At 45.1% G+C, this 26,970-nt stretch overlaps 1 protein-coding gene across 9 annotated transcripts in view; it reads left to right on the plus strand.

Moving 5' to 3' along the window:
* Esrrg (estrogen related receptor gamma) overlaps positions 1 to 26,970 on the plus strand; it is a 538,714-nt gene that overhangs the window by 236,049 nt on the left and 275,695 nt on the right. Inside the window, exon 1 of one of the 9 annotated variants that reach the window (XM_087209786.1) lies at positions 10,285 to 13,483. The exons of the other annotated variants lie outside the window; for them this stretch is intronic. The gene's annotated coding sequence lies outside the window, so the exon portion shown is untranslated. Of the gene's footprint in view, positions 1 to 10,284; positions 13,484 to 26,970 lie in introns of those variants that run through there. 9 annotated transcript variants of the gene reach the window in all.

The following is a 26,970-nucleotide window of genomic DNA, read 5'->3' on the forward strand; positions in this document are numbered from 1 at the left end:
TGGGGTGTGTTTCAGGATTGCAGAGAAATGCTGTTGCACTGCTGCTATGGAGATAACAAAAAAGGCTTGGCAAAGGATTTACAAACTGTACTGTGGAGTGTAAGGGCATCCTTAAAGCTTTCCTTCTCATGGAAAGCCTCCCTGGGATATGCTTTTATACTTACTACATTTGGAAGAATGGGTTCTCTCCCCATCAAGAAACTCTTGGTTTCTCCAAGCAGAGTCAAGAACTCTTTTCTTCTCTCTTCCACCATACATCCCTTTAATTTGTGACATGCCTTTCTGTTGCTTAGCAGTAATAGAAATTTGCTCTTTCTGAATTTATATTATTTGTGTCTGCTGCATGGCTCTAAATGCTCCCATTGTTATGAGGAGCTACAGGCTTGCTGTTACAAGAGGCTCAGTGTTTGAGGTAGTTGGATGTACTGGTTCTCTCCAGTTAATTTTCTAAGACCGTGTCACATTGCTCTGCTTAAGGTTGTTCCTGGTAACCAGTCCTATCCCCAACTGGTATAAGTAGCTAAATTGAATAGTGACTGTGTTAGTCAGCTTAACTTTATTGGGACAAAATACCCAACATATATAATTCAAAGAGGAAGAGTTTATTTTAGTTCATGGTTTCAGAGGATTCAGTCCATGATTAGCTGGCTTCAAGGTAAAACATCATGGTGGAAGGACAAGTGGCAGAAAGCCATTAATATCATGGCATCCAGGAAGCAGTGAGAGAGGAGAGGGGAAAGCCATAGGGAAAGGAGTGGAGGATAAATTAACCATCCAAAGTCAAGCCCCTAGTGATCTGCTTTCTCCACTCAGGCTAGGCTGCTCATAGCCCATTCAGCCATGAATTTATTGGTGCATTAACCCATCAATGGGGTTAGCACCGTTGGGATCCATTTGCCTCTCGGGGTCCCATTTCTGAATCTTGCTTCACCAAGGATCAGGCCCTTAATATGCAAGTCTTCGGGTGACAATTCATATTTAAACCACAACAGTGAGCTGAAGAATCATGAGTACAGCAGTCACAGAAACAATAAAATTAATTTCAGTCAATGCAATGACAATGACAAAAAATTTGCTAAATCCCTACTACCTTCAAAGAGCTGTGTTAAATGCAACAAGAGAGAAAATAATGGAAAAGAAGACTTAGCCTTCCCCACAAAGGATGTATTTTTAAGGCCAAGGACCGTACCACAAGTGGCATATGAGCTGGCCAAGAGAGATTGGCCATCCACACTGCACACCAGAGGGCACAACGCTTTTGGGTGAATGGCAGAAAAAAAACCTCTTAAAGGAGATACATGGAAAAGTTTAAAGAATACCAAGCATTTGAAGTAATTTCTGTTCTGTTGATTTTCTCCTCATTACAAGGCAACAAATGCTTATTAAAGAATCCAAATATGCAAATAAGCTGAAAGAAGATAGTTTTCAAACATCTCATCAGCGGCAGGACAGCCCCTGCTACCTCTTGGTATCCTGTATGGACTAAGAGGATGACAAAAGAAGTGAGAAGCACTTGGCTGATCTGGACATCGGGTACCCAGTGGTCCTTTCTTTCCTTCCTTGATTTCTGTGCCTCTCCCAGAAGTGCCCACTCCAAACCACATGACAATGGGTTATTCCTCAGCAATTTTCTATTCCTCATGACAATATTGAATAATACCTGCTAGGCAATCTCATCTTTCTACAAGGGAAAGCGAATGAAGCAAAGATGAAATGCCAACCTTTAGCTCTTTTTGTCAGTATTCCAATGCAATCTTACATGTCAGTATCAATCCATTAATTGATGATTAAATGACAAAACAGCACTTCATTTCCCTAGAAATGGTGACAACTTTCCTTCTTCCCAAAAAGCCGTTTCAAGAGGGTTTTGTGGAGTTGAATAATGTATTGCTTTTAACACTTGTGTTGTTTAAAAATGCTATTGTTTCATTTGAGGTGTGAATAAATGTGCTAACCTTGTCATGGATGGTGCCGCAGTGAGAAATGATAACTGTATATACCCTTTTTGGAAATAAAAATAGTGTGGAGCAGGAAGGAGAGAGACAACTCATTTAAATCCTGAATACAGTCAGACCTCATATGCATTGTTAAAAAAAAAAAGCCCTAAAGAATTGCATATGGATTAGAGGGATGAATATTCTATTATTTCAGTCTGTTCTGCTGATCTTCTTATTGTGACTTTGTGCTTCAGAAATCTGCTAGGAATTTGGCTTTGCCTTAGTAGGCAGTAATTTTAAATGTGTATCAAGCACTTGATAGTGTATGATTTGCGTGCTGTTGCATTCCTTTTCCCTAAATTTTCCACCAATTTATTACTTTTTTCATACTGTTTTAATATTTCAGGATGATGAATATATACAGCATTATTAAAGGTAAATAAAAAATGCATGAAATTAAAAAATGGAATATTAGATGTTTCTTTGCTGTAATCCCTGGCCCAGTAGGAATGAAATGTCTCTGTTCTGTCGAGTAATCCCTAAACATGATTAGGAACCTGGGAGTGTCCACACAGCCCGTATAATATTTGTATCATCTAAGCCTATTTATGTAAGGTTTGAGTAAAAGTTGTTATTAGAAGACCTATAAACCCATTTTACAATTTCGAAAGATATGCTTGCCCCTTCATCTTTTCTACCTTTATTACTTTTGCTGGAGTTGATGACCATGTGCTCTTAATTCGTTTTTCAGAATGCTATTCCTGTACATCTTCTTCATATTTAGATGATACATTGTTGAATCTATGGAGATACACTTTTAAGACCAAGGATTGAGTTCAGCGGTTCATTTCCATCTCGAGCCTGTTTTTTCCAAGAAAGGAGAGTTAGTTGCCTGGGGTCTTTCCCAACTCACGGATATTATTTGATGCCTATGTGGGACCAGTTTTCCCCAAAATGTTTCCCCTTTTAGGGAGTCTGTTCTATAGTGACCAGAAGGCCCAGGTTCTGTTTGCTCTTTGATAGTTTGTACCGTTTGATGCTTTGCTACAAAACTGTTCAAATTTGGGTTTGATTTTTAAACCAAAAAGGAGTGTTCTGTAAGGAAAAAATGTGACTATAAAAGGACAAGGAAGGTCTTCTCTCCATTGTAGAAGAACGAAGCCCTGATAAATGACCACATTGTCTGACTGGCTTCTCTGGGAAGATACTTTGTTTTTTTTCCTTTCTAAATAAATCCTCAGAGTTTGTCCTCTTTGAGGAAGCTACATTACACAGAGAAGTTTTTCAAACTTAAAAGTCATATGGATGATACCTTCTCTCTTCCCTCCAGGAAGGTTTTAACAGATAGTAAGCTTCATTAATCCAGTTTAGTTCTTTTAAAATTAAAAATATTGATCTAGCAATTTCATGTAAAAACTCGAATTTCAGGAGAGTTAGGCATATACCATTTGCAACTCTATTTCAGACTCATTAAAGCTCTAGTGCTTTTCTGACAGTGTGGTTCTTGTTGTTTGTTGCTTTTTTATTTTGGCCTAAGCACCAAAAAAGGCATTACTTTACTATACCCTACTTAACCAAAGTCACGGAATATGAAGATTTTTTCTTTAATTGACAAATAAACTATATATATATATACACACACACATATACACACACACATATATGTATATCACGTACATGTTGTTCTGAAATAGGCAAGCATGTTGGAATGGCTACATGGAGCTCATCGATATATGCACCACCACATATATTTGTCATTTGCTAATAGATCTTGTGAAGTCCAAAGCTTTGAGATGCATGAATCCTAAATGACCATAGTTTCCAGTGAACCCCATGGACGGTGTTCATGCCGCACTCCAGCAATGCCGTGTGAGGAGACACTCTAAGCCTCTGCGCCTGCTTTGGCAAGTTAGCTCTGCTGCGTGTCAGCTGTGAAGGAGGCATTCCTCTGGCATCTGTGGGAATCAAGTTCAAGTTGGCTTTTTCTGCAGACACCGGGTTGGAGCAGAGGATCCTCGGCATTGCTTCTTTAGCCTCCGCAAGCACTCCACTTGGTATTCAGGCTGTGGGCAGCCCTGAACAGTATCCCAGGGAGGCTGCTTCCCAGGCGCTTGTTCCACAATATGCAAAACTGTGACACCAAACAGCATATGGCCAGTAGACCCCTCAATGAACTTTGCCCCTAGGAAGGCATTTAAAAGCTGAGAGGGAGAAGTTTTAAATAGTACACACACTCATGCTCCAAAACCGAGCCAGTGACACGTGCTCTCAGAGGCCCTGTGACAGCCTCCCTCCATTGTGCTCGGTTCAGCGGAAATCTGAGCCTCCCTCCACCAGCTGCCCGGAACCCAGCACATGTCTGGGGTCACCTGGCACAGAAAGGCTGCTGTGTGACCACTGCACTGCAGTGGAGCCAGGCATCCTGAGCCCCAGGGTCTTGGGCCCATGGCGGGTGACCCAGAGCCCCAGATGAGGAAGTCAGGCCCTGTTCAAGAAACTTTCTGGAGTAGGTATGAGGTACACTCATTCCCCTGAGCCCTGGCAGAGAACACCGAAACCAAGAATAGAGAGAGCCATGTGGCCCAGGGCTTAGAGCTCAGGCTTTGCAGTTTGTCCCCAGCTGTGCCACCTTGGGCCTCTTCCTTCTGCTGCTGTGCCTCAGTTGCCTTCTTTGTAAAACTAGGATAATAATAGTTTCCGCTGATCCTTGTAAAGCTCTTAGCTAGGTGCCCAGCACTCAGCAAGCGACCGTGCTGCAGGGACGCCTCTGTAGGTGGTGTGCCCTGTGCTTTCTGTTTTCTAAATGGAGAAACTGAGGCTGTAAATCACAAGCTCACCTGAGAGCACTTGGCCAAGAATAGAATCCGTGTTTCCTGGCTTTGATACTATTATGCTCACCACTAATCTATGTTCCTTCCCTGCCTCGGGCCCTTAACATTCCTATTCTTGATTAAAGCAAGGGGAGGATTTAAGAAAATAATGGGCAGAAGCAACCTCAGAGAGATTAATGTAATCTGCCCCATCTCATGCAAGCTGATCATATTGGAAATAAAAAACAATCTGTTTTCAGTCAGTCACTGCTCACAGCAAAAATACTTGGAGGTTTAAATCTCAGTTTTATGTTATTGGTGAAATTGATAACTTTAAAACCTGTCATTTTTTTGGTGACTCTGTGGGCTCTTGTATATTTCTGAAACTATCCACAGACATTTAAACGAGCTCTGGGCCTTGGGCAGAATAAGGTAGAAAAATGTTTACAGTTCCTAGTTGTGAAAGGCCACACAGTATTTTGCCTTCAGCAATACAGAAACCCATGGGATAAGCAAGAAGCACATTTTCAAACTGAAAGACTGAAGAGAGTAGCAGAAATGTTACACAGTAAGGTTAGAACCCATTTATAAGGGTAGGTTAAGAAAGCATAGACAACACAGTGTCTTTGCTATAAGTAGTGAGTTGTGTCTACATTCACAAATTAGTTTGCAAAGTAATATTTGATGTTGGCTAAACAGCTAGTTATTAATTTTTTGAGGAAAAAAATAGTTGAATTTGCCAGCTACTTGAGTGATTTTTGACACGTAATTCCCCAAACAAGTGAACAAAACCTTTTGTGTATATAGGCATCCTAGAATTCAGCTCTCTCGAGATTGCGAACTTCACCCTATGGATGAAATTCCTTTCCACCCCCAAATAAATACAAAATGAGCACGGGTCTGCTGCTCGTGTCCATGGCCCAGTGAGGCTGCTAATTTGGTTTGATTACCAGATATGGCCCAGTGGTCGGGGGGTTTTCTTTTCAGCAATGACAACAGTACCATGTAGGTTGGGCTGGGGCTTCTGTTCCCCCTCGCCAAGGAGCCAAAGCCTTTGGGAACATTAACACTACATTCAGCGGTGATGCAAAATGGGAAGTAATTGGGTTGAGGAGCTCCTGGGATATTAGTGGTGCTACAGGCAAGAAGGCAGGCATTGGAGAACAAATGACAAATTAATATGCTTAATCCCTTTATTGTGAATCAGATGCCATGGCAGAGGCTCATGGTACATTCATACGTTACAACACCAGTTAATGCAACTGAGAGGTGTGTCTCTGTTCACAGGAAGCCAGCGTGTACAGCACGTGCCTTTCTCCTTGTCTGACCAGGATGTTGTGGGAAAAGCTAGGGAAGACCTGGAAACCATCGTGCATGCCTTCGTGCTGGGGAGGGTTTCCGCCTTAGCCTGTGGGAGCATTTCCTGGTGTGGGCCTCCCTTTCTGCAGGTGGCTTTGCTCTTTCTCCCATTTTACACATAAGCTACACAAGGTAAGAAGAGTTAGAGGACTGACCAAATGTTGCTCAGTGCTGACTGGGCAAGGATGACACTGTTAATTTTTATGCTTCAAAACTCGTACTCTTGCCCCACCCCATTCCCCTACCTAGACGTGGATTCAAACTCTAGATCCATTATGACTCTGTATAAGATAAATATTTATATCCCGAGTTGTCCTATTACCTGGCCTGTTACAGCCAAGCTCTGCAATGTCATAACTCAGTTCTGAAATCCTGCTAAGCCACTGCTATCACAAAGCCGTCCCCGAATGTCCTCGTGACACAAAGTCCCGTGACCTTTTATATATAGAAGCTGTCCCTGCGGCCTGAGGTGTCGCTCGCGGCTGGCTGCTCTGTGCACTGTGACTTTCAGCTGCTCAGGTCTGAGCTGTGGGTCTCCTGCTCTCGGGTCTCCAGGCGTGAGTCAGCCAGCGCCACTTACAGGATCCAAGGGTGACTGAGCAACCGGACGTCAGCCCATCCGGCCGGGCTCCGGTTTCACGGCTGGCTCCGTGTCCACTGCATTTCGTTCGCTGCTCAGTTCAGCTGTACCCTCTCCTTCTGCCTTGGAGAACACGATGTTGTGCGGTCATTCTAACACTTAGGCTCAGCCGTGAGCCCTCTTATTCACACAGCTAGGGAGAATCATGTTAACAACGAGATGTGTGGCCAAGCCCACGGACTGAAGGGGCGATAGAAACTAGGAATTAGATTTATATTTGACTCAGAGTTATCAAAATTTATCTCTAAGAAAGTAAGACAGGTTGCCAGGGAGAGAACAAAACAGTACATAGCACAGGATGCTAGTGACAGTCTCTCTCCTCTCCTGGTAGCATCTGTGTGGAGCGTTTGCGGACTCGAAGGATCACTCTTGGTTTTCGGTTTTTGGTTTTGTTTTTCTGGTTTTTTGGCCTTGCTCATTATGTGGTCTACTGTATGAACCAACAGAGGTGGGAGACTGGTAGTCAAATGGAAAATGCATCCATTCAGTGTCTCACAGGCCCAAGCTTCTTTGGGGGTTGGGGGTACCAAGGAATGAACCCAGGCCCCTGCTCACGCCAAGCACGGGCTGCCCTGCTGAGCTGTGTCTCGAGCCCTCTGTAGCCTTATTTTGGTTTCTGCAAAACAATTAAATACATCTAGTTAGTGTTGTCAGATAAAAGCAAAAATTGTGTTAATCCTTTCTAGCTTTAAAGAAATATATTAAAAACTGACAAGATTAAAAACCCATGGGTTTAGTTTATTTATTTAATAACTCACGTATCTATCTGACTCTTTTCCTGTTTCTTCCAGTATCTCCTCCGGAGGGTGGGATTTGGGGGCTTCGGGGTGTGTATCGGCGCCTCCGGCCTTTCTGAGGGTGTTTACTCCGTCCGCCTGTGGAGGTGTAATGGATGAACAGTGTTACCTTGTTTTAATGACACCCACCATGTGACAGGGCCAGAGCCAGCCCCTTGGACACTGTTTTGTTCTACATTCCTCAGGACTACCACACAAACTATTTACGTTTTGCCCGAATAGCTCAAACACCATTTTAGAAGACTTTAGATTGCTTTTGAACATATTTGAATGCATCTTTAGCCATCACTGGGCTTAAAATGGAAACCCTTTTTTCAGCTTATCTGTATTAAACACCTGTAAAAATCAATGGTCCTGTATTTTTTTTCTTATAATGCTCTATTCCTTTAACTAATGCCAGAAATAAGGCACAGTTTATTCTGGCGCGTTCTTTTCCCTCTCCCTCATGTTCTCCATGGTGAGGTGCACTGCGTATAAGAACTCACTTCTGCTGACTTAACGGCAAAACCGCGAGGTTCATGTTGCAATTCAACCAATCAGAGCCTAATCCTCGAGAAATTTGCTGTCGTGCCCACTGATTATCACCCATCTGCTTCCTAATGAATATGCAGAAAGTTTCTTTTACATTTTTGCAAGTGCACATACTTACACAAATGACCAATAGGAGAGGTTAGAGTTAACTAGAGATTTTTTTTCCTAGCATTGTTATTTTCTCCTAAAATCAGAAGTCATTACATTTATATTGAAAATATTGAGTGGTTTGTGTGAGCTTTATGCCAAACTAAGATTCGTGTGCTGTAGCCCATTACAAATGTGGAAGATTGACCATTTTTTATGAGTTAGAATAAAAAATATGATAATAATGTCTTCTCATCATCATAAAGAGATGATAACGACTAAATGAAATATTTATATTATCTCATTTTGTTTGATAGGTTCCAACTTCTCCCACACCAAACACTTCCTCAAGAGGAACCAGAGCCTTCTATTTAGAAAAGAAATCTTTGTAGAATTCAAGTTCTTCATATTTGTGCTAATACATTGAGTAATTCAATATTTTACTTATTTTTATTCTATCCAGTTTCTGAAATTTGTTTTTGCCTCTCAAAATAGTCCAATGGCATCGTTTGTTTTTTGCAAATATTATGGTTTTTGGAAAGTAGGGCTAATTTTTAAAAAGAAATGTATGTCTTCTATATCCATGTCTTCGACGAACTGTGGAGAGAAAATATCTGAGAAATATTGCACCTGTACTGAATGTGTACATTTTTTCTCTTTTCATTATTCCTATAAAGTAGTGTAACAGCTATTTACATAGTGTTTGCCTTGTATTAGGTATTCTAAGTAATCTAGAGACTATTTAAAACATAAGGAGACTACAGATGTAGCTTATTCATAGAAAGCTTGCCTAGGATGTACAAGGCCTTGGGTTCGATCCTAGCTGTGCAAAAATTAAATAATAGGATAAAGTACAGAGGAGGTGTACCACGGGTCATGTGCAATGACATCGTCCTACGTGAGGGGCTTGGGAGTCCTTGTGTTTTGCTGTCCCGGGGCCTTGGGCTCCATCCCCAGAGGGCTCCGGAAGGACCCTGCGTGCACATGGAACTGCTCGCTGCAGGCCTGGTGTGCACGTGTTAGAATTAGCCAAGTGGGGAGGGGAGCAGGGCTGAGTTGTGGAGCATTTGCTTAGCATGTGGGAGGTCTTGGGTTCAATTCCCACCGCTGATGAAGAAGGGGAAGAAAGAGGAGGAGGAGGGGGGAGGAGAAAGAGGAGGGTAAAGAGGGACGAGAGAGAAGAGCAGAGGAGGACCTGGTGGAGAAGGAGGAAGAGGAGAGGGAGCAGGCATGGTGACTGGACAGCAGGTTCCTGCGACACTGCCCTGAGCCCAGCCTGGACACAGTGTGATCTGCTCATCCCGCCCAGCCTGGCCTTCCCGGGGACATCAGTGCAGCCTCCGGTGCCCGGTGCCGGCCTGCGGACGGGGCTGGACCCGGGATCCATCCGAGGCGGGAGGCGGCTGCTGCTGCCCTGCGGCAGGGTTGCCAGGTCCCAGGAGCAGCCCTCTCCGTCTCTGGCCCGGCGGTTTGTCTGACCAGCGCTGCTCAGCTCGGTGGGAGGCGAGGAGGCCAGAGAGGGCCTGGCGGTGCAGTTCCCGCTGCCCGCTGTGTCCCTGGGACCGGTGTTCCGGCCCTTGGGCCTGGCACCTGGCTGCGCTGGCTTCCGGTTGGGCTTGTTTTTTGCAACAGGAGTCCGAGTTTGCATGAATTCTAAGGAAAGCATTTCGGAGGAAGTTGAGCTGTGAGAGAGAAACACTTATGATCCAAACCCTGCTTGGCGCCTAAAATTCTCTTAAATTTTGGATTCAGCATAAAAATGTGGAGAGCATCCAGCATTTCTTACGTCCTTCCTTTTCAAGACTTCAAATAATAGAACTATAACTCATCGGACTACTTTGCTGCATGGAGTTATTTTGTTCTGTGTTGTTGGTGTTTGTTTGCCTTTTGTTTTCGGGGGGGGGGGTGTCAGTACTTTGCATGAGCCCAGGCCCTGCACACTGACATCCCAGCACTTTTGAAATTTTATTCGGAAAAAAGCCAGGCATGATGGTGCATGCCTATAATCCCAGCACTCAGGAGGCTGAGACAGGAGGATCGCCACAAATTTGAGGCCAGGCTGGGCTAGATAGCGAAACTCTGTCTCCAAAAAACCAAACATTAATTAAATTAATTAATTTTATTCTGAGACAAGGTCTTGCTAAATTGCCCAGGCTGGACTTGAATTTGAGACCCTCCTGTCTCAGCCTCCTGAGTAGTTGGGATTATAATGCGTCTGTTACCACACCAGGCATTTGGTTCTATTTTTAATGAGAGTGAGTGTGGGTCTTTTGGATTTCTTTGCTTTCACTATAACAGTGCAGTCAAAGCTTAGTTTAAGATTTAAAAATAACCATAAAATTCCAAACAGCCTTGCTCAGTTGGAAGGAGTAGAATTTTAGAATCCACGTTAGTGGCAGGGCTTTGGCTTGATTATCCTAAGCCTTCTCGACCTCTTACCAGTAGAGAAAAGGGGGTCACCGGGGGAGCAGCAGCTTTGGAGGTTGCTGAGAGAGCTTAGTAGGGGGAGGATGAGGGCAGCGAAGCGCCTGGGCCGTATGGTGCAGACCTGCAGACGCCCGCCCGAACTCAGCGCCTGGGAGCTCCTGGTCTGATTCTTTCCCGGCTCCTCTACCTTCTTCCCTTCTTTTCTATTTGAGAAGAAAAACAATTAGGGAAAAAAGTCCTTGAATGGCATTGTGTGATGTGAGGCTTGCTGTTTCCGTACTGATGTCATGGACTGAGGAATGGGTAGGTGAGGCCCTGCCCAGGAGGAAAGGAAATGACAAGGACATGCATGTGCATGCGTGGCGGTCATGAAGGCTGATGCCGTGGGTCCTAGTTGTGGCTCTCACCCGCGTGGGCCTAAAGCTTCGTCTCAGAAGCACCAGGCAGTGACAGCTCTGCGGCTGTTTGTGGTCACTGGTAGCTGCATCCGGTTGCTCCCCTGCCCCACCCGTAGAGCCCAAGTGCAGCTAGCCTCAGGCAGAGAAGGAGCTGCTGCAGGGGGTGCAGCCTGTGTCTCCCAGCCTGCTAGCCTGAGACCCGCCTCCTAGCAGAGCCCTGCACCCCAAGTCTCTTTACCCTGTGTTCCTCGGACACGTCTTCCAGAAGGAAAAGCTCTGCACCCCATCTTTTCATCTTTTTCATATTTACAGTATTTTTAATGATTTCAAAAACTTGAAAAACAGAAGCAAAGGACAGAAGTCCAGTTTGCAAGCCAAACTCGCTATTCTACTAACAGCAAGGTGTTGTGTGCGTTTCTGAGTCTGGCGGATCTCTCCCAGTGAGAATTAAGACCCGAACCAGGTCCTGAGAACAAATGGAAGAAGAAAGGCATTGTTGAGCGATGCCTTCCTGGTAGACAGTCTCAGGATGCCCTCCCACCGGCCCCTACAGGTGAGACGCAGCCTTCCACAGTACGTAGACTGGTGATGTGAGGACTTTGAAAATTCCCAATGTGTTCTCCAAGCCAGCAGCAGGTTTACTGCACATGAATGTGACTCAGGCACGACTCCAGGCCACCTCGAGCCTGATCGTCAGTTGTCGCCCACTGATTGTAGCCACCCCAGCGCAGTGCAACGCAGGAAGGACAGGCAGCTTTGGTGCCTTCAGGACTGGAGGCCTCCGAGCCCGCGGGTGGAGGATGGCAGTCGCTGTCCAGCACAGCCAGGCCAAGGCAAAGGCGTCATTTGAAGCTGGGCTTATTCTGTCCACATCTCAAGACTGAAACAGGAAGACTGCACAAGTCATATCACACCCCGGGCCAGAGGGAAGCTCGGCCAGGACACCATGCCTGACCTTGTGGCGGAGTATTAATTTGAAGTAGTGGAATTAAAATTTTCCATTCTTTTGCATTGTCATGCCTCATGTTGATAAGCACAAAGAAAGGTAAATAAAAAAGACCTATTTCAAAACCTTCCATCCCACCTTTTTGTTTTATGACAAAAGACAGTTAATTAACATACTAGCAGTAAGCAGCCTTCCCAAACTCACGCTAATTATGTATTCCGTTGACCTGGCTCTAGTCACACGGTAATTGGCTTGCAGCAACATGACATTTCAAATCATCTCTTGAAATTACATCAAAAAGCCAGCCTGTTTTGTTTTGATAGGGGAACAATCAATTTGATAAGTGGTAACACAGCTCATTGTCTCACATTAATTAGACTAATTGCTGCACGTTAGCCTCTGAAACAGAACTCGCAGGAAACAAAAGCTGCGGCCTTTAGCATGCAGTACGAGTGCCGTTCCACCCACTTGCACACACTGCAGACAGAAAACAGAGCTGTTAGGAGCAGCCTTGGGGAGGCTGGGAGTGAGCAGCGGTGGTTTGATGTGTCCTGCTTCATGCACTGCTTTCAGTCAGAGCAGCCAGTTGCCCAGGCCGGAAGAGGAAGAAGGGTGGATCCCCAGAGAGCGCTGCCCCCTAACTGGGCTGGGTTCCGAGGGAGTTGGGGAGACCTGGGTGCCCCTCTCCTTCCACCCCACGCCCTCTGAGTCCCTGCCCCTCAGGCCCAGCCAGGTCCCTTAGTGGACACTGGCTGTGTACACCTTGAGACCCAGACTGTGACAAAACAGAATCAAAGCAAAACCAAGCACCTGCAGGGGAAAAATGCATTTCCACCCCCCCAGTTACGACATTGTAGTTCACCCAGATCAGCACAACGTCTTTGGGAAAACCAAACGCTGGCTTCGCATGTGCTTTTCAGTTTGACAGACTGGACGTCGGTTTATTCTCGAGACCACCAATTTGGGCAGCTCAGACGGGCGATGGCTCTGACAGCAGTATGCATCTGTGTCAGTTGGCAGTGGCCAGGAGAATTTCCCTGTGACCTGCCGGGACTTCTGATGCCAAGGTTGGCAGGATCCTGTTACCAGGCCTCTGATGCAATGGAATAGGAGTCCATCCAAGCGGGCAGCGTCCGGCACTTTAAAAACCCAGTCGCACTGCTGCGGGGCTCTCATGCTGTCTGGATCTTCCTGCCCACAGAGCCACAGTGCAAAGTGAGACCTTCAGGTCTAGTTGGGCTTTCCTGGGAAGTGGAAACTTAGTCTCCATACTTGATCGCCAGACTCATGGGGGTTAAATGGCAAACCCGTTGGAAGGCTCCGGCTGAATTTGATCTAAGGGATAAAAGTGTCAGACAGCAGACCCTCCTCACTGCTCCTGTGGCTCCGCACAAAGACTAGTGTCCTCAAGTCGCCATGTGGAAAGGAGTTGCTTCCCACTAGTTTCAGCGGCCACACCAAGCGTGGTGCTATCTTTTGAACAGGAAGGACAGCAAAAATAAACATAAGGTTTTGCATAAGGTACACAGCCGCTTTACACACCCCAAAATTGTAAGTATGATGTTTCTCCATTTGTAAATGTTTCTGGGCTTTCATTAACGTTGCAGAGGGAAATGTGGACCAGGCTTGGAAAATGAATTAGAAACATGTAAGCGAGAATGATTTGCTTCCGTCTATGAAGGCAGCTCGGGCTGGGTAAAGGACATGTGCCGACATTTGCACCAAAGAACGTTTCCATTCTTTCTCTTAGTCCCTCTAGTAGAGGAAGGATACTTTTGCCAGAACTTCAAAGCACAAATTTGTTCAGCAGGTTTAATTTGATCTTTTTTTTTTTTTTTAAAGTGTGTGGCGTAGCAGATGCACGCAATTAAACAACTGCTCCACAAGTGAAGGAATCTTCAACAGCCTTTTGGAAAGGTGCAGGGATTTGTGATTTAAGTGGCCTAATGCGCTGCTGTTTCCCTAAAGCCCCTTGGTTTCCTCAGAAGGTAAATGATGGGGCAGGGGTGGAGGAGTCCTAAGGCTGAAGCCCCGCACATCCCGCCGAAGGGCCGGTTCCCCTTGCCTGAGCACAAGTTGGAAGTAGCTTTGTTAGGATTCGGGGCAGCATCTTTGCTGTCACCGAGGCTGCTTGTACCGTGGAACACCGCTCTGCGCAGAGCAAATCTTAGCTCATTTAGGGAAGTGTCAGTCACGAGGGAGCTTGGCTGCTGGCCCGGGCTGTTAGGCTTCCCCGCTCCACCTGAGTGAGATAGCGGCGAGAGGTTGCTACAACCTGGAGCTGAGAAACTGGATAAATCAAAACATAAAATCATCAAAGGGCTGGCGGGACCATTTCGAAAACACAACTTCCAGGAGCACATTCCGCGCACGAGCAGAACAAGGGAACATCCTCGTGCCCGGTGCACTGTGGTGCATGGTGGTGTGCCAGGCACTGGTCTGAGGGCTTTTCCTCCCCTTTTCTGTCTCAGAATTGTGAGTCTGCACTGGGCAGCTGGGGAGAGAGAGCAGGGCACTGGCAGATGATTAAACTGCAGGATCTTCTGGCCAATCCTGTGCTGAATTGGAATCAGCTCTCCCCTATTATCTGCTTCACAAAAGCTCCCCCAAGACAAAACACTGGAATGAAGTTATCAGGTCTCAGAGTGGGGAGGACATTCAGACAGTACGTAATTTCTGCTAAGGAGAAAAATAAGGATCTGAGAAAAATCAGAGACAAGTGGAGAAAAAAAGACATAACGTAGGAATGGTTTTAAATAGGCATGGCTGGCAGGGCTGTTAATCACACAGAGCTCCAGGCTGGAGGCGTGTGTGAATGCAGCTAAGACCGAGGGGCAGAGGCATGACAGGGGCCCCAAATATGCCAGACACCCGAACAGTGTGTCAGGAGGAAGACCCACTCTAATGGGCAAAAATGGAGGCCCAGAGAAGAACCCGGGGAATTTTGGGAAATATTTTGGTTCTGTGGTTACTATTACTGGACTAATACTCTCCTGTGATAGTGGCAACTTCTCCTAAGTGGGAAAAGCGGCTTTCACGGGGCCTGTGCACTGGCTCTCCAGAGGCATTGACAGTCGGGTTGGGGCCTCTCGTGAGCCTGGAATGCTTTTGTGATCCTTGATCTCAAGAAACTATTCATTGGGTGTTTGCAAGGAGAACTCTGAAATTCCTGTACGTTCTGAAGATTTAACAACTTCCTTTAAAATAGATTCGGTATGCACTCTTGTGTGCATGTGTTATTCTGATGCATAATTTCTGATGGAAATCAGGTGGCTTCTCCTCATTGCTGTGTCGGGATAGAAGAGTGTTGGCTGTGGGAGGGCTTCCTTCTCCGGACACCTCGGCCCGGGCTCCCATCAGAGGTCACAGTGTGGGACACTTTGTACTCTCGGTTTTCACTCACTACGAACTCTCTAGATGACCTCTAGAAGCTGGACCTCTGTGGTTCAGGCAAAGCCAAATCCTCATTTGCAAGCCACTGTGAACGCTGGGACTGTCCCGCAGCCAGGCACAGGGCCCTGAGGGCACAGGGTCAAGATAGACCATGTGTCTTTTTCCTTCAGGATTGCCTTACTGCTCTCAATTTTGGTTTCACCATCCCCAAGAGGGGCCGGTAACGCCCACTTCCTAGAGTTGCTGAGAGAAGTGGACAGAAAACTTCCTGCCCAGCACCCACCGCCAGGGAAGGGCTTCACGGCCGCCATTTTGAAAATGCAGGACCTTTGTCTGTGGTAGTAGAGGACAGGCATGAAGGTTGCACATTTTCTTTGACTGTTTTATGAGGGCTGCGTTCCTGGATCAGTGTCCCCCATACTCAGATTGACCCTTTCTATACTTGGTTTAAGGCCTGATGCTGCCGTCTTGACATTCTTTTTCATTTTTATTTTGAATATCATTGCAGTTCTGGGGATAGAATCCAGGGCCTCGTGCATGCCAGACCAGCTCTCTGCCTCTGAGCTACATCCCCACCCCTCAAATTCTTATCAAAGGTCCTGCATTACCATTTTGTGTTGAGTCTCTCATCTTATACAGTATACCTGGTCCTGAGTAGAGTTATTTGATTTTGACTATGCATTCATCTTTCTTTTCCAACTTAACTTAATTTTTTTTTTTTTTTGAGACAGGATCTCACTATGTAGTCCAGGCTGCCCTCGAACTCGTGGTAGTCCTCCAGCCTCGGCCTCCCAAGTGCTGAATTACAGGTGTGCTCCCAACTCAACTTTTACTGGCTAGTTTAAGCTAGCTGTGACATTATCAGGCAAAGAATAACCGCTCAAATAGCTGCCTTTCTGACTTTTTGATCACATATTCATTGCAGGAATGCCCAGTTTTTTCAACCATTCTGAGGTTGTCACCCTTTCTTTGCTACAACGCCCCATTGCTTTGGAACGTAGCGCACTGCTATTTCTTCCTGTCCTGGATAAGTCTTACTTAGGCCCCATTTTCTCCACTTCTCCATGCGGAAGGAAAGGGCGCCTGGGGTGTCTTCGCACCATCTTGCCATACACCCACTCGAACATTTCCCCAGGTACTGCGTGGAACAAGTGTGCTCTTTAAGGGGAGGGACTTCCTGCCGTTCTGACTCATAGTCAATATGTAGAGTTTTCCAACTGAGTAAATGAACAAACACACTGAATACCAGAGCTGCCGAGAGTGTAGCTGACTCAATTGCGTCTCACCTTTCTATAAACTTTTTCCCTGCTTTTCTTATACAGAGTATTTTTGAGTAGCAGGATACTGCTAGCAAAAATGGATTGGAACCAGATGGACAAATAATTCGGCAGGATTGTTTCCAGGGCAGAAATCGGCTCCTCAATGACAAGAATTGGTAACTGGGCCTGGGGATGTAGCTCAGTTGTGAACACTTGTCTAGCAAGCCTGAGGGCTTGAGTTTGATCCTCAGTACAAGAAAAAAAGAAAATGAAAAGGTAATTCCTGTGACCCAATATCAGAAAAACAAATGACTCAATTTTTTAAAATTGGGCAAATGACCTGAATAGACAGTTTTCAAAAAAAAAAAAAAACACCCAAAATCCAAAATTAAAATATAAAAAATTAACCCCCAGAGATTTGAAAAGTTGAGCAATATCAATAATCATGTGGAAGATGCAAATTGAAATCACAATGACTCTCACTTCATCCTTGTTAGGATGGCTTTTATCAAAACGATAAAATAAAAACAAAAACAAAAAAGATAAGCATCGAAGAGACTGTGGAGAGATGTCACCCTTAGACACTGTTGAAGGGAATGTAAGCTGGTCACAGTGGAAAGCGGTTTGGAAGTTTCCCCCAAATTAAAACAAAATTGCCAGCTGCCCATCAAGGCGTGTTTATCCCAGAGCATTGAAGGCAGGACCTCAGGCAGGGGTGAGCCCCGCCTCATCATCACAGCACTGTTACAGCGGCCAGATGTGGATAGGACCTGAGTGTCCAGGAATGGAGACTGGGTAAAGAACATGTGGGATACACCCAAACAAGGCCTTTAGAAATAAGGGAATTCTGCACTATGCCACAGCATGGGTGAGCCCGGAGGACTATGCTAAGTGACATGAGCCCGTCACAGAAGGGCCAACAGCTCAGCACCTGTTCACCGTCAGGAGGTCTAAGATCTGCAGAGACGCAGAGAGTGTAGTCATGGCAGAGGACAAAGCCAGAAGCTGCTAATCCGAGGGTAGAAAGTTATAGTTATTCATAAGTAGTAAGTTTTGGACGTCTGTTATGTAACATTGTACCTGCAGTTAGCGAAACTGCTGTGTGTTTCAAAATCTGTGAAAAGGGGCTGGGGGTTTAGCTCAGTGGTTTCGCCACCTGCTGCACAAGCGCAAGGACCTGAGTTCGATCCCCAGTACCAAAAAAAAAAATTTTGTAAAAAAGCCTGGGCTGGCAATTAGTTCAGGGGCAGAGGGCTTGCCAAGTGCGAGGGAGTGAGGCCCTGGGTTTGATCCGCACGACCATCACCGTCCAAAAAGAATCTTTTAAGGCAATTGTGTTTTTGCCACAGAACTGAATGGTGCATCGCCCAATCCATGAGATGAAACTCTTAACTCCTAGGCTGATATGACGTGAAGACTATTGAACTCCTGTCCAAGGCCTTAGAGCACATCTGTTCAGCACAGGACTTCACAGGATCAGGGCCTAGCTTTTAGCCGGGAGCCATCGTGTGCGAGAGAACTGGGCATGGATGGCTCTTGCCGTGGGCAGAGGCCTGAGTTGGAAACCCCGAAGGGCAACCCTAAAGTGGGGAGGAGGGAAGGTCTCCAGCGTTCAGCAGATCCTCAAGAAGAGTCCAGCCCCAAAAGGAACTAAAGAGCCCTGCTTTGCTATTTCATCTTGAGAAAATGCTGTTTCTTCCTTATTAAAATACAGTGCTGTGTCATGCAAAGGAGGCTTTGGTGGCCTTTAACAGCTCCTTTCTGCACACCTGCTTATCAAGTGTGTATTTGGAAAAGGTGTTTCTGAAGTAGCTGAAGGGTTGACTGAAATGTTTTTGCTCGCTTTTCAAAGTTTCCTGCGTTTTTCCTCCTTTTTCTCTCCAGCCTGGGGCCTGGCTGCTTTTTCCATGTCTTCCACGCGTGAGGGAGCCCGGGAAGGGAGGGAGGCCTGTTGTCCATTGTGCTCCACTGCATGCCTGGGTGTTTGCTCTGCTTGTGATTAGGATTCATGTCACTGACGTGTTTGGGACGTCGGTGACAAGACGCTAATGGTCTCGTGATGGGGTAGGCAGCAGTGTTGTGAGATGTTAAGTTTTCAGCAAAATCATCTGTTTTATTAGTTCAAACCTACCTGCAATGCCAGCGCATTTACTACTGAATTTATGTCTGCTTTCCTCAACTTCCACAGCTCCAATTTCCTTTCTTTGTTTCAATGTAATTTCATTGGAAAGCCCTGAAATTCCTTTCACCACCCGTGCACTTCAGGATATTTTAAATCATAAACGTGGAATGTTTTGAAGGAGATTTCTCCTTCTCTAGAACAGTATCTGCAGGCTCTCCCTCTGTGGAGTAAACCAACTGCAGATTGAGCATATTTTTAAAAAATTAACACGTACAGACTTTTTCCATGTCTTTATTCCTTAAATAATGCAGGATAAAAATTAAATACATATCATTTACATTGTGTTAGTATTACAAGTCACCTAGACGTGTTCTAAGGTGCACAAGAGGATGGATGTAGGTTATGTCACGCCGTGACATTCTGCTTCCTTTATTAGTACAGGGTTGCAGCACATAGTGGCTGCATTTCCTGTGTGAAGTTGGTACATGTACTTAACACCTCTTAATTCTTCCTTCATCCAATTCCCTCCCAGTTCCCTCCATCTCTCAGTCTCCTTCCCATTTGAGAAAGCTCTATCCCCCTATTTCCTATTATCTAACTTTTATTTTAATTTTAGGTTTCTTCTATAAGAGAAACCATGAGATATTTAAGTGTCTGACTTATTTCACTTCACATTATGGTCTCAAGGTGCATCCATTTTCCTACAGATGACTCAGGTTTATCCCTTGCTGAGCATTAGAGAAATGCAAATGAAAACAACACTGAGATACCATTTTACTCCAGAAATAATGACAATCACCAAGAAATCAGATAATAACAAATACTGGTGAGGCTGTGGGAGAAAAAGAAACCCTTCTACATTGTTGATGGGAGTGTGAACTAGTACAACCACTGTGGAAATCACTATGGAGATTCCTCAAAACACTGAAACTAGAAATTCCTCTTGACTCAGATATTCCCCTTCTAGGTATCCTCCTGAAAGAGTTAAAGGCATCATATTATAGTGATTCATGCATATATATGGCAGAATAATTCATAATAGCTAAATCTTGGAAATAGACTATATACCCATCAACAGATGAATGGATAAAGAAAATGTGGTATTTACACACAATGGAATACTACTCAGCCATAAAGAAGGATAAAGTATACCATTTTATAGAAGAAACTTAAGCATCTTTGGGGGTCCTGGAGCCAATCATCTGTGGACACCAGGGGATGGCTATACATGGTGATAAGAACTATAAATCATAATCCCAAATGAAACAAAGCATTTACAGTTAACATTACTGAAAAACCTCACTTCACTTAGTAGAAGTGCTCATGTTGTTTTTGTTCTGCTTCTAGTTCATGTTCTTGTTGAAGCTGTAGACTGTGCCAGGGGTTGGGAGAAGCAAAATTTTGTTCTCTTGGTTGAGATTTTGAAAAACTTTTATTGATATTGTGATACTGTGTCCCCTTGCTCTGGACTCTTTTCTGCAACTCGAAGTAATTCACTCTCCTCTAAAGTCTGTGCAGAGTCTGCTTTGAATGAATTGAGAAGTCACCACTTCTGTGGGTTTGTGTTCGGTTTTCCTCCCTGCATGAGCTATAAACTCCTGTGTGCACTGCACACTTTGTGAGTGTGACATCCTCCCCAAGTGATGCTGACCCCCTCCTATCCCAAGGAGACAGCAGCTGTTCAGTGTGGTGCTATGGACGGTGTCTTTAGATGTTCACAGCTTGCTGGGTAGACTCTTTCCTGAAAATGCACATTGAGCATGGCAGAAAGATCAGGCTAGGGCTACCACACGATGGATAGAAATGATGGACCAAATTCTACATGTCCTGAGGGTGAAGTGTTCAGCTTCCCTGAGTTCTGTTCCCAGACTAGAAAAAAATATTGCTTCATGCTGACCAGAATTCCTTAGTCAGGAGAACACACTTTCCCACTGTCGGTTCTCTGGATCCGGTGTGAACTGCATGGGTACAGGTGACATAAGAGACAGTGACACTTGCTGAGTGAGCTCTTTGGGGACAGCGTACATAAGGACCTGTGGTGTTTCTGGACTTTTGGAGAATAATGGCTAAGAAAATAACCATTTGGGGCTGGAGAAGGGTTTGGAAATGATGTCACCAAGCCTCTCGATTTCCTCAGGAGATTGAGTCCCAGCCAGCTGAGAGACCTACTCCTGATTGCTTAACTGATGTTAGTAATAGATGCTCGTGGGAGCCAACCACTTGTTTAAATGTTTTGCAGTGTTAACTCATCACCTCCCCACTGCTCCATGGAGCAGTTACCTTGTCACACCTTTCACAGCTGAAGGAACTGAGGTTCAGAGAAATCAGGTTGCACACCCAAGACCACATACTTCCATCTCCCTCACTAGTCTGTCCACCTCTCTTCATCAGCACTGCCCTGCCTTAGGCCGAGCTGCGTGGTCTCCTGTCTGGACTTCCACAAAGGCCTCGCCAGCCCCAGCATCCATTCCCACTGCCCAGACAGAGTTGGTCTTTGTCAAGTTTAACAATCCATTTTAAACTCCAATCTGTTTTTGCTGCCAGTCCCCTGTTGGTTACCACCATGGCTTGTGGGATGTACGGGAGGAAGCCTGTTCCTTTCCAGAGGACTCTTTTATCCTCAGTTAGTCAGCTTGCTGTTACTATGACAAAATAGCTGAGGTAATCATCATGAAGGAAAAGTTCATTTTAGTTCAGTTTCAAAAATTCCAGTCCATGATCGCTTGAACCCATCACTTTGGGGCTACAACAAGGTAGAACATCATGGCGGGGAGATGTGGTACAGCAAAGCTGTTTACCTCATGGCAGACAGGAAACAGAGGAGGGGAAGAGTCCAATGTCCCAGGATGCCCTGCAACAGCAGGCCTCCATGACCTCACTTCCTCCCACAGGTCCCGCCTCTTCCGGGTTCCTCCACCTCTGGCAACACCATGGGCTGGGAACCAAACCTCAGTACATGGGCCTCAGGGACACTTCAGATCCAGAGCATAACCCACTCTCTCCACTGCAGCATTTTCTCCAAAACCCCTCTTGGATCAGAGCATTTACATACAGTCTTCCTATCTAGCGTGCTCTCTCCTTCCCCGTGTTCCTTTTCATTGACTTTTACTCAACATTCCGATCGAAACTCAGAAGTCCAGCCATGGGCCAGAGGGTAGCTCAGCTGTGGGGTGCTTGCCTAGCATGCACAAGGCCCTGGCTTCCACCCCCAGTATCACACAGGTGCACACACACACACACACACACACACAGGTCTCATCAGAGAACCCTTTCCTGACTCTCAGTTAAATTGGATGCCACCCTACAAGGTTTTGAGCCCTCATCTGTTGACTTCTTACCATTGTGTTTCTAAAGCTGACACCATGCCTAGTACACAATAAATATTTGTGGAAGGGAGGAAGGAAAGAAGGAAGGAAGGAAGGGACAGCAGATGCAAGAATAATTAAATCTCTCTCTTGGTTCAGTTTGGAATCAGTCTTCAGGGTTACAGTATGTGATCTGGAACCCAACTGTACTGTTACATTTAGGAAAATAAATGAGATGCTAGGGCAAAGAGGGCTGAAATGTGATGCTGAGAACTCCCAATAATCCCAGTGGAAATGCTTCCCTGAGGAGGAGTGACGTTACTTCCCACTCTCTCGGGGAGTTCTGAACTTAGTGGCTCCTTCCAGGCATAGAAGAAGGGAAGGAAGTGAGTGACTTTCCGGTAGAAGAATTTGGCAAACACTGCCGGGTGATGGAGGTTGGCATGAGCAGGGAGCAGTCAGGTTGGGGTGGGCCCTTGCCCGGATGCCATGAAAACATCACTGTGCTCTGCGGTCGGTCCCCGTGCCTTTTGGGAATGGGGGCGGGTGTGGGCACAGCCGGTCCCACGCCTCACCCCTGTGTTCCAGACACCTGGTCCCCCTGTCCGCTGTGACCCAAGCTACCTGAGTAACCCGCACTTCCTGCTCCTTCCCGCTCCCCCTTTCCTCGGCAGCCCCTCCACACTCTGCTTTCTGCAGCATGAACTGTCCCCGGCCTCTGATGTCTGACTTCCGTTTTCATCAAGGAGCGAAGGGTGTGTATGTTTATTTTCCTGAGTATTTTACAGATGATTCCTGAGATAAACAGGACAGAAAAATCTTCACCTTCTTAAAACTCAAAATTCCAAGAAGCAGCATTGGAAAACGAACCACTATGTTTTCTTATCTTTTCAGGTTTTAAAATGTATGTAAAGCTGAATGTGTATCTTCACTCGATTGTTCGTCTGTTTTAATGAAAAAACTGACTTGTGATAAGGAGTGGAGCTGCCCATTTATTTTTCCAAATGAATCTGATGGGTGGAAGGTTCAGTACTTGGAGCATATTGCTTTATGCCTCTGGGGCAGTGCTCGAATTTTTGAGAAGTAAGCAGCATTTGTCAAGTGATGCAAGAACCAGTGCTTATTTCCTGGAATGGAAATTAACGGAACCCGAGGCCCTTTCTGGTACCGTTGCGTTTGGTCTTTTCTCTCTTAATATTTTAGTGACTTTCTTAAATGACAAAAAAATGATTCTGGCTCTTGGCTTCTTGAGCTGTATTCAGTCGTCAGCTAGCTGAGGGTGGAAGGAGGGAATTCAGCTTTTCTTGAGTTTTTTAATTCCCAGCAGAAAGAGAAGGCTGGAGGTCACTCAGGTTCATGGTCCCTGAAGACAGAACTGAGGCAGGCCACGAAAATGATTTCCCAGGGAAAGGCTGTCCTTTCCATTCATGCAACTTGAACTTTCTTTTGGTAAAACTTCAACTATGCTGAGCAAAACCTTCACTTTCCCTCTTTCTACTCTGTGAACCCTTTTCATTAATGCTCCAGTGCAATAACTCCTCTCTCTCTCACTGGCTCCCAGGGGAGCTTACTGTCTGAGAAAGGGTCTTAGCCAGTGGGAAGAAAAGAAATGTTGCCCTGTTAGCCAATGTCAGCTCAAACAAGCACTTCTCCTAAGAGGCTTGCATGTAGATGCATCTCCGTTTCTCTACATGGTAATGGGATGATTTTCCCCTTTATGTACCTGTGTTTTCCCAATGGGATGCATTAGGATTGGGGGCTGGTGGATTTGGGGAGATGGATATGCTACAGAGTATCTGTCAGAAGTGACTCCTGACACTGAGCCTGTAGCTCCCACCTATGGAAGCCGAGAAGGTCCTTGCTACTTTATTCTGCAGAATATGGTAAGTACAATAAGCCATGCATGGAAGACAGGTCCTGCATGATGTCGCTTATGCTTGGGAGGTGCAGAAGTTGAGGTCTTAGAGCTTGAGAGTGGAAGCTCGGTGACTGGCAAGGAATGAGCAGTGGGGAGAGGTTGACCAGCAGTCCTAAGTTACAGTAGGAGTAACAAGTTCTGAAAAGCACCCGGTACATGCTGGGGACCATAGATAACAACCGTGCCCCTTAGCTCTCAAAAAGCTGGAAGAAAGGACAGTGAGTGCTTTTACCATACAGAAATGACAGGTGTTTGGGGAGATAGATGCGTTTAACCTGCTTTAAATACTACATAATGTATACATATATCGAAGTGTCACATGGTGCCTCCACAGATGTGCATAATGTTCATGTTGTGATGTATCACTTAAAAACAAATAATAACACAGTAGTAGGTTACTAAGAGATGCTTACTTTAGAAATGTGTTCCCTAAGTGGTCCTACCAGGCCTCCACTGTGCCCTATGCCCAAGGCCCACGGAGTTTATTTCCTTACACTGAGCTCAGCCTTGGTGCCCCCAACATGCCGCCATGTCCTCGAAGATGAGGACAAACTTCATCTATAATCATGAATGCTTGTGAGGCAGGAGGCCAAACCTTCTGAAATTGCTCCCTGGGCCTCATTGTAAATTTCAATCCAACTCTTAATGGTGAGAGCATTAAAAAAATTGGAGCTTCTGAAAGGTGATCTCATTTCAGATTTTTTTTCTCTTCTACATTCTCTGAGTTAAACCACATTATAGAAAAAAAAAACCAAAAAAAACTCCTTAGTTAAGCCAGAAGTCTGGAAGTGTAATTGTCATTGAATTTACTTTAATGATAAAAACAGGAAAGAGCTGATGTTCATTCAGAAAATGGTTATTGGGTCTGCCATGTCCTTGGGCACTCTGCTAATGCTAAAGATGAATGAGAATCGGGTCTTCTCCTTGTCACTTAGGCACCAGGAGAAAAACCAAATAAAACCCAAAAGCCTATAGTGCCTTATGGTCTTTATTAATGCACATAACAAATTACCTAAAAACTTAATGGCTTAAAATAGAAAATGTCTATATCTTGCAGAGCACCGGAGTGTTAGAACACAGGAAATGGTTTAGTTTGCTGGTCCACGAGTTGGTGTCAGGGCTTGGGCCATGAGTCCTGAAGTCACCACACAACAAGGGGATCTACTTTGGCTGCCAGCTGAAGATCTCACTTCCTTTTGCCATAGGGACCTCCCCACGTGGCTGCCTACAAGATGGCAGCTGGGTTGGGCCAGGGGTGTAGCTCAGTGGCACTGCTCCTACATTGCAAACACAAAAAGAAAGAAAAGATGGCAGCTGGCTTCCCCAAAGCAAATGATCTGGGCACAAAAGGCCAAAGCAGAAGCCTCAGTGTCTTTGATGACCCAATCTCAGAAGTAACATACCAGCACTTCTGTATTCTACTGGCCACACAGACTGTTGTGCTACAGTCTTAGGGAGAACTCTGCAAAGATATGCATGCCAGGAGGCTGGGGGGTCACTGGGAGAAATCTTGGGAGGCTTGACTACCACTATCCTCCATTTTGGCAGCAACCTGTCTGTTTTCCAACAAATAGGCATGATCAGAAATGCCCAGATTTTAGCCAACATCATGAGAACAAAAAAGCAGTAAAATATATAAGTGAGGGAGTGGACACAGAGGATAAATAGGGAGAACGGAAATGGACAGCAGACTCATGTATTGCCAAGATTTATTATGTAGAAATTCTGAACTCTGACATGATTCTGATTTTGCAAAGAAAAGGACGTAAGGTTATGGATCGTATCACTGTTAGAAGCAGTCTAGGAGCAATTCTTCACTAAGGAATCATGGTCCCTTTTGACAGTTCCAACAGGACAGCACAACAGGCTGTATTTGAATGAGTCCCTTCTATGGCTTCTGCAGTGTGACATCAAAATCAATTGTAGCTAGCAATTTGTCCTTGTGCACCACCATGTTTAATGTAGGGCTTGTTATAAGATAATCTAAGAAAAAGTTTCATCAGTACCTTTGCAAAATCATTTCTGATTTGGACTAATGTGGAGTCTTTCCTGTGTATTCTCTTCTTAGTGACCGGAATACTTCATGCCAAGTCTATAAAGTAGCATTTATTCAATCTGGGAAAATATACCAGAGCACTACATGCACTGTTCCTAGTGCCCTTACCCCATCTTTAATTCACATACGTAAAAGATGCCTCAGCAGATTGACTTTTGCCTTCCCTGTTTCTCCTGAACATTTGTTTTTGAAAGCAGTGGTTGAGAGTTGTGAATATTGAGTCAGCCTGTCCCCCACTGGCCTTCTGCTTCAGCCTGGCAAACACCTTGGAAGTATGTAGAGAGTAATAGCTGGAGAGAGGGGAGAATTCATCACAGTGCTACTGCTGTTTAGTATTGTACCTGTGCTCAAGCAGATTGCCAGTCTCAGCTCAGTGCAGGACTAGGTCTAGGAAATGGGTGAGATGTAGGACACGATGCGAAATGAGATATTTAGTGAATCACGCATGAGGTCGCAGGGCCAGGAAGAATAATGCCACCTACTCCTGGTCATTGTGTGTGTACTTAGATCCTTTGGGTAGCGGTACTGGTGAAACATTCCACTCCACATTTGATATTTTACATACAAATGCTACTGTAAGGTCCACTAATTATATTTAACACTAGGAAATCATGACCTTTTCTCTTAGAGCTTCAAAATATTTTTTTTCATATTTCTTATTCTGAGAACAAAGAAAATCTAGCTGATAGCAATTAGGGAAGAAAAAGAAAGACAAAAGGAAGGAAAAGAAAGGGAGAGAGGAAGAAGGAAAAAAGAAAAGAAAGGGAGAAAGAAGAAGGAAAGGAAGGGAGGGAAAGGCACACCCGTATCGCACAGGTTTCTAGGGCTGTTAGCAAGGCATTAAAGAAATATCAAGGCCCAAATTTCCTCATCTGTAAAACCATATAGAAAATTTACTTCATTCATCGAGTTGGTCCTAGCTGTAAAGCTTCATCAGCTGCCTGACTTTTTATGACCATTCATGAAGGTTTTGTTCACCAGTGGT

This window comes from Heterocephalus glaber, unplaced genomic scaffold (genome assembly GCF_053883595.1).
Source record: "Heterocephalus glaber isolate CG9 unplaced genomic scaffold, H.glaber_assembly_v1.0 deba00001067, whole genome shotgun sequence".
Lineage (NCBI taxonomy): Eukaryota > Metazoa > Chordata > Mammalia > Rodentia > Bathyergidae > Heterocephalus > Heterocephalus glaber.